The sequence below is a fragment of the Rousettus aegyptiacus genome, unplaced genomic scaffold (genome assembly GCF_014176215.1).
Source record: "Rousettus aegyptiacus isolate mRouAeg1 unplaced genomic scaffold, mRouAeg1.p scaffold_m13_p_4, whole genome shotgun sequence".
In the NCBI taxonomy this organism is placed as follows: domain Eukaryota; kingdom Metazoa; phylum Chordata; class Mammalia; order Chiroptera; family Pteropodidae; genus Rousettus; species Rousettus aegyptiacus.
In genome coordinates, this window is record NW_023416307.1 from 52,257,249 (window position 1) to 52,271,143 (window position 13,895).

The 13,895-nt window shown below is 41.3% G+C and overlaps 1 protein-coding gene across 16 annotated transcripts in view; it reads right to left on the bottom strand.

Annotated features, from left to right (window-relative positions):
- The window catches only part of KALRN (kalirin RhoGEF kinase), a 592,295-nt gene that overhangs the window by 516,947 nt on the left and 61,453 nt on the right, over positions 1–13,895 (bottom strand). The window lies entirely within an intron of this gene.

Consider the following 13,895-nt stretch of genomic DNA (forward strand, 5'->3'; position numbering starts at 1 on the left):
GATTTTAGGCAACGTGGATTAAGAATTAATAGCTAACATTTATTAAGTTTTAACACGTACGATATCATTTAATCCATATAATAACCCTATGATGTAAATACTGATATTGTCAGCATCTTATAAATGACGACACTGAGATCTAGAGTGGATAAGTGATACGCCCAGTAGTGAGTGATGGAGTTGTAAGCTACACCAGGCCATTTTTATTTCAAAATCTTGTCACATGAGCCACTCAGCATAGCACCTAAAGAGCAATTCAATCAGCAAAATAAGCCTGGCCACTGGGCTTGATACTTCTAAATTTTATTAAGGGTTAGGGTTTTCTTTGATTTTTAAAGGATACTGGTCTGACAAATCGATAGCTTTAACTGGTAGGGTTAAAGGATGAAATAGCATGGAGGTGATAAAAGGAGACAGAACCTACACATAGGTGTACTTTCAACTCGCTTTCACCCTACCTGAAACCAGCTGTACTCAGCTCCCTATGGCCAAAAGATATCACCCTATGCGCACCTTCAATCTGCTTGGCACACTTTCTTCGAGTGTCTTCTTTGAGGAACTTCTAAGAGCTAGCAACCTGTGGCAAGTGATGGACTGACAATGGAACTTCTAAGATGAGGTCAAGCCACAGACATGGTATTTGAAAACGAGAGGGAGGGAGAGCAATAGTGAACCTGTGGAAGGCATTGTTCAGGAACTGAACCTCCTCTCCTCAAATGCAAACTGTGGAGGAGCCAGTTGAGGGCAAGGGGGATAAATGCCCCTTCTTCTGAGGCCTCTTGTTCCAAAGAGAAGACATGTAGCCTATCCAGTTCCTTACTGGCAGGGAGCAAGCCAGCCCTCAGGAAAGGCTATCTTTGGTACCCTCATACCTCACCTCTGTGCCCTCCAACCTTGCTCCTATGTAATGAAGACAAGTATATTAGAGCAAGGACAGCCTTCCAGCCCTACTGGGGAAGTGATGCCCCTGTTTCTGAGGTCTGTGAGGATTCTTAAACTTTTAGTTTGATCCTTCTTCTGCAGCCCACTTATGCCAAGACCACATGGAAGGACCTAGCTCACCCAATGAAGCCATATGACTTCATCAGACACATTAGTTTTTACGCAAGATGTATTTATAGAACTAAGTTGTAGTATAATTAAATTTTGTGAATAAATTTCCAATAAGGTCATTCTTTCTACTACAGAATTTTGTTTTTTAATAGTTTTGATTAAGTAATGTATAAAATTTTGATCACAGACTATCTCAAATTTGTCCTTTTTAAGTTACAAAGTAAGTTTTCGAGGAACATGGCCTGGACTGGGTCCCATACTGCAACGGTTGGCACATCTGCTTTACATGCAGAAGGTCCTTGGTTCATGCCCCAGTGGAGTCACAATCCATGGCCTGAACAAGCCCGATGTCTGATCTTAGAAGCTAAGCAGGGTTGGGCCTGGTTAGTACTTGAATGGGAGACCACCTAGAAAGACCCGGTGCTGCAGGCATAAATAATAATTAATAATAATAATAATAAATAAACATAAATTTCATTTTCTTTTAAAAAATAATTTAAAAAAATAAAATCATGGCCTTGTTACCTCTAATCCCTTTCCATTAGGGTTTAGCTCTCCATTTCTATGCATCATTTGGAGCATGTACATTCCCAAGTAGGGCAAGAAACATACCTACACTTCTCAGTCCTTAATCTTAGCTGAGCACAGAGTATGACAGAGTTAGTTGCCTGCCCAAGAGCCATTTAACCCCTTCTTCCTTGCTTACAGAACCTAGATTTTTTTTTTCAGGAATCAAATATCTCTGTGCTTCAGGAGAAGCAGAGACCCTTTCAGACCCACGAGGTAAGTTAATTATGTTACACCAATTATGAAATTTGAATCCCCTTTCTGGTGACTTGTTTAGGAATTGGTGGTGAAATTACGTCCTTTGAGACATGAGGAGAAGCCTCCCAAGGGACATCTTAGAAGTTTCCTTGCTCTTAAAAAGACCTACATAAATACATGTGTGAAAAACAGGCTCTCTCAGTTGTCTGTTCTCCATGTGACACATGAAGCTGTGGCAGCCTTCTTGAAACTGTAAGGAATGGAGGATACAAAGAAATGGGGTCCTATTTTCTCCATTCCTATTAGTGGCAGCCTGGGCAGTTTGGACCAACCCTCCCACTGAAGACAATGTTTTTTAAATCTTCTTAAAAGTATTGAAGAGCTAAGAAGATAACAAAAAGTACTAGGCCAAAACCTAGGAGAAGGTGAGAATTCAAAGACATTGACCCAAAATATATAGCAGCTTTTGCCCTTAGAGCGTTTGCCAATCTGGAAGAAACAGTGGCAAAACTAAGCTGGGCAAGGGAAGCAGAAATCAAAGTACAGGGATGGCTCAAGGAAAGGAGTTTAACAAATAATACCCTATTCTAATCTGGGCTTCCTCATGGCAGGGCAGGTTTCACCCTCAAGAGAAAGGTAACATAGAAACAAAACAACTCTGGTGGAAAATTGAAACACAGATGCCTGTGATCTAGGTCTAAGGAAACTCAAGCAATCAACTTGAGCTAAGGGAGAACTGAATGGTAGAATCCCTAGGGCTGTAGCAAAAGAAAATGATCGTCACAGGAGAAAGTTACCATTCTAGACTTCAAATTAGTCTTACAAAATCTTTTTTAAAAATAAGGACCAGGACACAATCAAAGATAACACAAGGGAAAAAGACACCATGGGCAAGAATAATCAGAAACAGCAGACTACAGAAACAGATGCATAAAGACTTCAGATACCAGAATTATCAAACAAAGACTATAGAGCAAAATGCTTATTACGTTCAAAGAAATACAAGTTTAAAAGTTTTTATTAAACTGTAAACTTTTAAATTGATGTGAAAAAGAATTAAGTGGAAATAACTAGCACTGAAAGTATAATAAGTGAAATTAAGAAGTCCATGAACAAATTTAAGTACTTATTAGACACAGCTGAATAGAGAATTAATAAACTGGAAGATAAATCAGAGGAAACTATCTAGAATGCATCGCAAAGAGATAAAATTATTAAAATGTAAAAGTAACAAGAAATACAGAACATATTGTGAGAAATTTTTACTTCAATCAATTTCAAAATTGATTCAAATTCAAGAAACTTCAATTTTAATCAATTGATATCCCAAAAGAGGAAAGAAAAAGAACAGAAATAATGGCTGGTAATTTTCCAAAACTGATGAAATGCAACAATTTCAAGACTTAAGAAATCTAATGAACCCAAGCAGACTAAATAAGACAATCTGGCGAAATACTGAGCCTCTTCTGATTTAATGACCCAACTTCTGAACTTCTTATTGAAGAGAAACAGGAGTAGAGGCAGGAAGAGAAGAGGATAAGTTTTATCGTTTAAACCATTTTTGGTTTGGTTTCAGTTACCTTCAGCCAAAAGCATCCTAAATGATATTAATAGGAAAAAGTAGCTACCATTTATTAAATGTCTACTATTTGGCATGTACTGAATATAGATTTTAATTTTGCGTAATTCTCCTACTTTACGAGGCAGTATATTTCAATCAATACAAGCCTGGTAGACTATGACTACAAACCACTTCAAAATCTCAGTAGCTTAACAGAAAAAATGATTATGTCTTGTTCTTACTTAACATTCAACATGGCTCAGCAGAGGGCTATGCTCATAGTCACTTAGGGTCCAAGGCTGATGGAGGCTTTATTGTAACACAACTTCTAAAACTGATAAAACAGTGGGAGAATGAAATAAATAGCATATCAGCTTTTAAAGCTCCATTTAGAAATAAAATACCTACCTCTGCTCACATTTCATCAGCCAAAGCAAGTCACATGGTCAAGACGTAAGGAAGTACAATCTTCCCGTGGAAGGTGGAAAGCTGGAAATATTTGTTGAATGGCTCTTATAACTACCACAGATATTATCCTAATCCTTCAAATGAGGAAGCTGAGGCTCAGGGAGGTATTTAATATCTGTTAGATAGATGAATCGAGAATGTACTCACCAATACAACTTCCTAAAGGTGATATTATAAACATGATTATTTGCCCTTTGGTGATGGGGTAGTAAGAAGAGAAATGAAGCAGTGATATGATCTCTAAGGAGCCAAGCAGAGGGCCTAGCTGGGTCTCATCACGGTCTATTCCAGAACCACCACCATCAGGGACAGAGTATGGGGCCAAAGCAGTCAAAAGCAAATATCTTAGTCCTTCCCTTGTTCATTTTGCTAACTAGAGCCCTTCTTACAAGGATAAGCTTGGACTAAAAGTAACCAGGGAATGAGTCTATATACATGCCCTAAGGGTTCTCGCTATCATATACTCCAGGTGTTCAAGATGTAGCTCACAGGAGGAAAAAATAAGCCCATGTAATCCAGCTGGTCATGCCAAGTTTCTTAACTTTGATCTCTGCAGATTCAGAAAACTTGTCGAGGCAAAGGAGATACAAACCAAGAGAGCTCACCCCATCATGTCCAAACACAGGAGACTGGGCTACCTTGTTCTTCTAGGTCCTCAACACATTCCTATGAGGTGGATTTTCCAGCTTGTAATGTGCAGAACATTCTCCATCTTCTCCCATACCTACCGATGGCACATGCACCTCCCCCTCCCAGTACCCCACATCGATGGTCAGGCTCACTTGGTTACCCATCCCGCTATATATGTGCTGCCTCTGCCAGCCGGATCCAGCCCCCTACAGACCCAGCAGTATCTGTCTGAGATTCCCACCCTGTGGCAGGAAAGGAGTTGACACCAGGGTTCTTATTTATTTGTGTGTTGGTATATATCTTCCCGGGGATGAAGCAGTAGTTAAGGGGAAGGGGAGGGAGGAGGGATGGGAAGGCAAGGCCCAGAAAAGAAGCTGTGGTGGGCCAAAGATTGGCAGAAGAAATGTCTCTATAATTGCAACTCTTTTCCAACCACATAGTTCTAGCTGAGCCCCCCTGGGGTGAAAGGTCTGTGTATTACTGGGGATGGGAGTTTGTAACCTTAATTATGCCTTGAAGCATTTGGCTTCGTTCATCCTGAAACTTTCAGCAGAAAAAAAAAAAAAATGTGGTTTCCATTACCGTGTCACTGAGGGACTTATACTGGGTTTGGGATCATTAAAATGAAAACACTGATGAGTAAGCCATGGCATTTTGTCTCCAAGACTTACGTCCTTCCTCCACCCCTAGCCCTGTACTTTATTTTGAGACAGGCTTAAAATAGTCTATAAAATATGGAGCTCATTATCCCATCTAACGGATTCATTTGGCATAAACATAGATTAAAAGCCCCATGCCAATTCTTACTTGTAGCCTGGGTTTATAAGGAAGACACTCCTCTGCTTTTGCCCTGGGCTGGGTTCTTTAGTGTATGATTCTGCAATAGACCGAGAGAGCCAGGAGGTGTCACTTCCAACTCTACTCAACTTATTTTTCGCGATAATAACAAGGGAGGGAGAAAGAAATACAATCCTGCTGCTGGGGCTTCTTAGAAATTTTGCCTGGAGCCTTAAAGAGCTGAACCCAAACTAGACACCCTTCAAACCCATGAATTCTCCAGTCTGCCCACCCTTCCACATACTTTATCAGAGCTGCTGAGCAGGTTAAAGGGGCAGAACTTAGTTGAATCAACAGGGGAATGTAATGTAATGGACAGAAGCCTCAACTAGGAGTTTTTGTGCCCTGGCTTCATATGTAGGCTCAGCCAATAACTAACTGAATGACTTTAGAAAGTGAAACCACCTCTTTGAGCTCTTTCCCATCTCTTGAATGAGAGGTCTCTTCCAACTGTCTCTTTTTTCTGGGGGTGCAGTTATAGAAGCAAAGGGAATGAAAAATAAAAACTTCTTACTCCGCACTGATCTTGTTTGACCCAACACCATCCCTTGAACCAGTAAATTGACTTTTTATCTGATCAAGGCACAGTCTTCTTATTACACTTACCCTCTGAATCACTGGAGTGTTTGCACTGCATTTTCTCTCACCCTGAATGCCCTTTTTCCCTTGCTCTATTCAAATCCTTAAAAATCCAAACACTCACAAGGACAGTGTGCTTAATAGAAAATACATGCTGATGGCTTGATTTATCAGTTTTTAACGCAGTCCAGGCACAGATGTTATCTCCTCTCCAAGGATTTCCCACAGGGCCCAGCATAGGGCTTTGTATAAGATGAGGGAGGAGAAATTGATCTCTTGATTGCACTGACAGGCTCGCGGTTCGCCACTGATGAACAGTCCCTTCTGGGCTGCTGATTGGCAGAGTATCCAGGTGACAGACCTCCCCCCGTTTCCCCTAGTTATGGGTCTATGGGGGTTCTCTCTGAATCCCCTCAGTTATCTCACCTACATAATGAGAATAACACCTCCTACATCACAGGGTTGTAAAAAGGCTTAAATGAAGCAGGTAAGGACCTATGCTAAGTCTTCAACCATCTCCGCTCTCCAGTCTCAGTCCATGACATTGCCTACTCTTTTGCTTAAGAATATCAAGGCCATATGAATTGCATTTCCTCATTTTTCCACTTAAAAATAGTTCTCTAAGCACCCCCTCTTCCTTCCTTCCAAGAGAGGATGCATTCTCCCTCCTCCGGTCTACCACTTCCATCTGCACTCTTTATTCAACCCATCCCTACCTCCTCCAGGTCACTGCTACACTTTGCAGCACTGATCACAAGCTCTTATTACAAATTCAACTGTTGCTTGGTGTGTGCATGGTCTGCCTCCCTCACTGGACTGTAAACTTCATGAAGACTTCATGTCTTATTCATGATGCATCCCCAGAAAATAGCACAGTGCCTGGAACACTGTTGGTGCTCAATGAATATTTATTATATGGATTAATAAATCCATTCCTGTTCATCATTTTCAAAGTTCTCTCTGTCACTGGCTCCCTTCCCCAGCCTCAAACACATTCAGGCCTCCTTTCTTTAACAAAACCATCACTAGACCCTAATGTCCCACCAACCACCATTCTATTTTTACCCTGCATCTTCCGAAATATTTCTCTAACAAATACTATGTGCTTGGTGCTGCCTCATCCCCACCACCTCCTACCATCTCAATCTGGTTTCTTCCCATCGAAGCTGCTGAAACAATGCTGAGGAGTCACCAATGCCTTCTGTCACCGAACCCCTCAACATTGCCCCATCTCCCTACAGATGGAGACCTCTAACTGTCCCTTCTCTTCTACTTCCATGAATTTATTGTATCCTGGCTCTCCTCCTACCCTTAGGGATTCTGTCTCCTCATTTCCATATTTTCTAAGATCAGAATATACTAGTCACATTTTCCCCTATACTGTCTTCTCTGAGCTAATATCAATTTCACTATCATTTTTAAGCAGATGACTCAAAATCATGCACCTCCTACCCTAACTGCTCTCTAGAAACACAGACACACTTCAAATGCATGAAGAAATTAGGCATTTAATTATGTCATGTTATACCATGTAATGCGTCTTTGTATTCCCAGCACCTAGTCTACTGCCTGGTGTGGGAATTAATTCAATACATTTTTTAAATTGAATGCTACTACCCTGGCATCATTTGCCTTTAGCCTGACATGCAAGCAAGAATCTTCATAAGGTGGCCCCAATCCATCTCTCCTAACTTAACTCTTACCACACAGATGCTCCAGACAGTCTGGACTTTCCAACTTCCATCCTCATTAAGTACTACTAAAGCTTAACTCAGCTCTCTCCTTTTGATTCTACCTGCTGCTGTGTTATTTATTGGTCATTGTGTATTTCCCCCACTAGACTCTAAAGCTTCATGAAGACAAGAACACTGTCTTCTTCAGCATGGCTGAATAAGACATAGCTTATAATAAGTCCTTAGAAGATAGTTATTGAATAAGTGAGCATTTCCTCCTTCATTCAAACTCAAACATTTCTCCTTCTTGTGAATTCAAAGCACTCTTTAAGCAATTCAACATCTTGCAGGATCACATAGATATACTGTAGATGTTGTAGATGTATTATTTTGCAGGTATTATCCACATAGAACCATGGACCTACAAGGGACCCTTATAAGTAATCCATCATTTGATAGAGGGGCCAACAGAGACTAAGAGAAGTTAGTGCTAGTTCTTGACCTGGTAGGAGTTTGAATTGTGAGCTCCTTAAGGAAGGAGTCCTACTTCTTTCCTAGTAGATACTATTACTGGGCCCTTAGTGAGTACTATTACTACTATTAATAAGACTATTTATTGCCTTGACAATTTCTTCAATAACAAGCCACCTCCATCCACAAGGTGAAGAGCAAATCCATCATTTACAATGGGAATCCAGTTGGCTTTCTGACCAACCAAGGACACAGCTACCCACATTGCCCCTCAGCCATAAGCAATCACCGAATATGCTATAACAGAAGAAGAGGCTCTGGGAGACTATGCCATACCCAGGAAAGTGCTGCTTACAGTTCTCACACCACAGCAACCTCCACCACTGGATGGAAACACCACACCAAGATCTCGCAGAGCAGCTATCAGTGTCCTTCCCCCAGGACATGGCCTAGATATCTTGTCTAGTGATCTCACACCCCAGACAAGACATCCCAGTGATATACTCTACTCCGCTGACAGGGGAGATGGGCAGATACCCCAGTTTAACATGAATGCTGCAGAGAGAAGGATGGGGGTCTCTCCACCTGTATGGCAGCAGGTATAGGAGAGAACTCATCCCAGATAAGAGTCCTAGATCCTAACTCTTCTCCTAGCAGCTCTGTGGCTTTAGAACAGTATTTAACCTCTACAAGCTTATTTCCTATTGGTGAAACGGGAACTAAAGAAACCTATTTCAGAGAGACATAATGAGGACCAAAGGGGATAAGATACTGGAATTATCAAAATCATTACAGTTCTCTTTTTTCTATTTAATAACTGCATGATAATCAGTACCTTCTCCTGGTTCCCTGGAGAGTTCAGATATTCTGTTAGCCAAAGTTATTTATTAGGTTTCCTATTAGAATTCAACCTTGAAATAGATGTCTAGATGAGAATACAAAGAACAAGAACCAGCCCTCAGGGCTGCTTTACTTTCAATGGAAAGAAAGGACCCCCTAGAAGCAATTAAGCTCCTAGAAGGGAAAGAAATCTGGGAGGGCAGCACACACTTACTAAGTACTTATTGTTCCAGGCATGGGCCGCACATATCAACTCCTTTGAGTCTTACAACAACCGCAGGAGGTGTGTTCTATTACTACCTACAGGAGCACGCTCTGAATCATGGAACCATCCTTGCACCAAAGTGTCCACGTGTTTCTGAACAGAATTAGCTATGATTAAGCAGGGGAGCTTTTTCTGGAGGACATAGGGTTTCAAAGTTTGGAAGGGGAAAGATGTGGATTAACTGTAAGGAGGGGAGGCTTCAAGCATTTCCAATGGAAGCACAGAAAATACGAAGGCTTCTGGGGAGGCTCTGGTGTGGAGCAACAGGGAATTGTTCTGGGGTGGTGTTTCAAGCTGTGTTCAAACTGTTTACCAGACAAGAGGCCTGTTTCCTTTAGGAAATTCGTCTTATGCCAAAAGCCAATTAAATAACTATAAGAGACATCTATTTGTGATTTTAAAAGCTAAGTTAAAGTAACCTCTTTGTGTATTATATGAATATTGAGCTCAAATGGGAAGGTGATTAAAACCTAACCTCCTCTACTTAGAAAATTCCCCAGCACAGGAGAGCCACCTGATGCACTTTTCCTACATATGCCATATCCTTTACTTTTTCCCACCAACCATAGGAGGGGAGGAACAAGTCATGAAGGCTGGCACATAGAAGCCATACATCATGCTGAGCACATATATGCAACAGCTAACAAGAGCAAAACAAGCTAAACCAAGGTGGATATCCAGACTGGTAGTCTGTGGCAGGCTAGGAACTGGCCTAAGATGGACTAAGCAGAGACACTAAGTCTGACCCAGTCAGAGGCCAGAGCTGGACAGATGACTGAGCAGCAAGCAAGCCAAAAACACGCCACCTGTCAGTGACGGGAAACCAGGGGCCAGGAAGAGGGCTGCAAGCATGGAAAGGAAGAGATCAAATATCAGGATGTTCTTAGAGCCACAGCCATGAGGATCAGCTGTCTCTTGACCCTGCACTGTACCTGGGCAGAGTCAATCCTTGGATTAGAATGTTTGGGAGATTTGAAGGTTGAGGCACAGTGAATGGCCATGCAGGGAGAGGTGAACTTTAGTGAGAAACACGAGCAGTTTCCTGGCTAAAGAAGAGCCCAACACCATAAAAGCTTGAAAGTCACCGTCCTCACCACCCATCTATCCAGAAGAGAGAAGGAATTCTTCTTTCTCTAACTCTAGCTCATACAGGCACCTATTGGAGTTATACTAAGCAAGTAAGAAAGGTATTTTTTGTTTGTTTTTTGACATCTGCAGCGACAACCTGCCATTTCAATCTCCAAGGCCCTAGGCAGCCAGAACAGAGAGTCAAACCCAAAGCAACCTGGGGCCAGATAACATCCTAGGACCCAAGTAAATTTTTTCCCAGGAATTCAAAGGGAAGTTAGGTATTAATAAGAAATGGTTATAGTTGAAGTTTCTAAAGATAGTTGCATTAATTATATACAAAGGATGTGTTCTTTTAAATTTTTTCCTTAGTACATTCCTTTGTTTACTCATGTATTTACTATTCCCATATAGGGACTGAATTTCTCATTTATTTTATTTTGCCAAAGAATCATTTTTGCCTCTATCTCCAGGATCCATATTAAAGGGTGACAAAGAACAGTTCTCAGCCCTGGCTGCCATTGGAATCACGTGCAGAGCTCTTTAAACATGCCAGAGTCTAGGGATCCTCATGTAATTGGCTGGGCGGCAATGGGGGAAGGTAGGAACTAAACACTGTGCTTTCTAAGAGCTCCCAGATGATTCTAATGTACACCCAGGGATGAGAACCACCTGGATTCTGGTCCAGAATCCGAATCACTTTGTGTAGCTACAGGAACATAGACAAAGGGCCAAGAAACTAGCAGCCCAAGTCTATGCTGTAAATTCAACATATCACTTAAGTTTTCCACACATCAGTCATTTTTATACATCTGTCACCATTTCACCATATCCATATACCTCCTACTGCTATTTCCTTGATAACGTTTTAAATCAATTCCATTTTTTACTTAAATTTATTTTTTTAAAAAAACTAATGGACTGGGAGTAATGACAGGGTGACATAAAAAGGCAGAATCAAAAGAAGAAAAGACAGTGGCTCCTTAGGGGAAAAAAGCACTAAGAGTTAGAAGTCAGGAAAGTTAGGAAAGGGCGGGCCCAGGGCAGGAAGCCCAGGGCGGAAAAACCAGGATCCCTATGGCAAAGTTGGCCCAGGCATAGGGCTGAGAAAGGATAGAGGCTTGGCAGTGGGTTAGAGAATAATAGAGGAATGCCAGGGAATGGGGTTTCAGGTGGCATGGGGATGGATGTGCCTTTCGAGCCCTAAGGGCAGTGAGAATGGGCTGAGGGAGCAGGGAGGCTGGAGAAGGCAGATATCCAGGACCAGAGATGAAGGCAGGGCAGAGTAAGGCGCAGGTAAGGCTGGTGGATAGGTAAAAGGAAGGTTAGATGTGGGGATGAGGGGAGATCTGAGGGTTGGGTGGAGCTAAAGAGGTCCTGCATTGAATGGGGTAGGTACATGGGGTAGACAGTGCAGAAGCAGACACTCAGCAGAGTAGAGTGTCCGTCAGACAACGCCAGGCAGTGACCAGCAAGAGAACCTCCAGCAACACCTGTAAATAACCTAAAAATCATATCATGTACTACTAGTGTGTGGGGCACGTTCTTACGCACTGGAAAACACTGCCGGATGCTTCCCCTTTCACTACCAAAAAACAATGCATGTAAACAAAGGAATGTAAACCCCCATCTCACTTGTCAGATCTCCATGGATACGCCAAAATTCAACAACAAAAAGCAATGCTACTTCTCTCACATACCACTCATGTTTCATATCAGTATGCGCTCCTTTATTTCGATGGACAGTCCCTATCATAGAAACCATCTCCTTAGTCATTGCCTGTAAGCACAGAACACAATCAGCAGAGTAACAGACCCCCAGTAACAAACACCGTGAAAGTACCATCTGCTATTAATGAAATAAATCATCAAAATAGTCATGTCTGAGCAAGCTGGCAGTTAATTATCATATAAATCCTTACATATAGTTAAGTACAACCCAAGAAAACAATCCCTTTCATTGTTTTTAAATCCTTACTGATAAGAAACAATGATAGGGAGACAAAAGATTACTCTGCAATCACCAAGCACACACTGTCATCTCTTTGTAAAGTCTATTTCCGCTCTCTGATGTGTTCTAATGTTTCCTCCTTTTTCCTAGGTGTGTCAAATCACAGATTCATTTATCCCCCAGTCACAGCCAAGAGAATGACTCAGGCTGGCACACAGCTTGTCAGTTATTTCAGTTTCCTGGGCTAAACTAATCATTTCCCACTTCTTATTTTCTATTCTCTCCTTACCTTCTTGAGGCCTGTTACTTTCAAGATGACATGAGGCATGACATCTCACGGTGAAATAACAAAATCCTAAAACAAACGAAAGGGGCTAAATTCTGTTACACTAAAGGGAGATCCAAGAGACTTCTGTTCACTGCCCAGGACAGGTTCATCATTCAACAAATACTTATTGAGCATCTCCCATGAGCTAGCTCAGTCTATCAAGCCACGTTAGAGCATGCCATTGTCTGTACAATGTCAGCTAACATTAGTTTCTAGAAGGAAGTTGCTACATCCAAAAATTCTGCTTGAACATGAATGTAGTTGTGTGCACATATACATGTGTAATACTGTGACACCCATTAACCAGAACTGGGCAACATAATCAACACCCAACGCCCAAAAAGCCTGGCAATAAGTTGCACTATGCAGTCAGAAGCCACTAGTCTAAAACCTCACATAAAAAAAAAAAAAAACTATAGAGACACTGTTTATGAAAGACCATAAACTTTCCAATTACAGCCATACATGACAATAAAACATGCATGGAAAAACACACATCTCTGGCAACCAACTTTGCTATCCAAGGGGACAGGTTAATCCACAGATCCATAAATTCATTAACCTGACACTTCTAAGAATGCCTGACAATTTTACATGCATTTATGCAATAAATTTCCCCAAAATCCTCTAATATAGGTATTGTTATTAATATTCCCATTTTTCAGATTAACAAACTGAAGATAAATCATTTATTCAAGGACACTTAGAAAGTAATGGAGTCAAAACGTAATTTAGGTTTACAACTCATGGATTCAAACACTTTTTTAAAAATAAAACAATTATTAGTAGCATAGCTTATACATTAACATCTAGTTTCTTATAATTAACATCATATGTTAGTATGAATCTTGTTTTAATTCACACAAGTATAAACTGTCTCTAAGCCTTAACAATGCTTAATTGGACTTTTCTCAGCTCCTGGTTATCATATACCACCTGTTCCTGTCTTTCCTAAGATGTCTGTAGGAAAGTGAGAATTAACTGTCTTGGAAATGAAAACTAACATCTAAGGGGCACTTTCTTCATGCTAGGCACTGGATTAAGTATTTCACTTAACCCCTACAGCAACCCTCTGAATTGGCACTACTGTTATCATCATCATCCCCTTTTAGCATGAAGGAAAGAAGGAACAGAGAGGTTAAGTAACTTGCCTGAGGTCACACAGATGAGATACACACCTGTGGTCTCCTTTCCCTTCCTCCTGTCTACGATCTCCACCAGTAAGTTCTGGCTCTCTTCCTAACACTCTCATCTCGTTTCAAGTCTGGGCTCCCACTGGCCTGCTTCTCGGTGCTAGTGAGAAACTCCTTCTCACATGTGCTGCTTTGGTTTCCTCCATCTTTGATTTCTCCTTGATTAGAGCCCTGGTTAACCTGCTCTGCGCAGCTCTCTGCTTCCACCTGGTA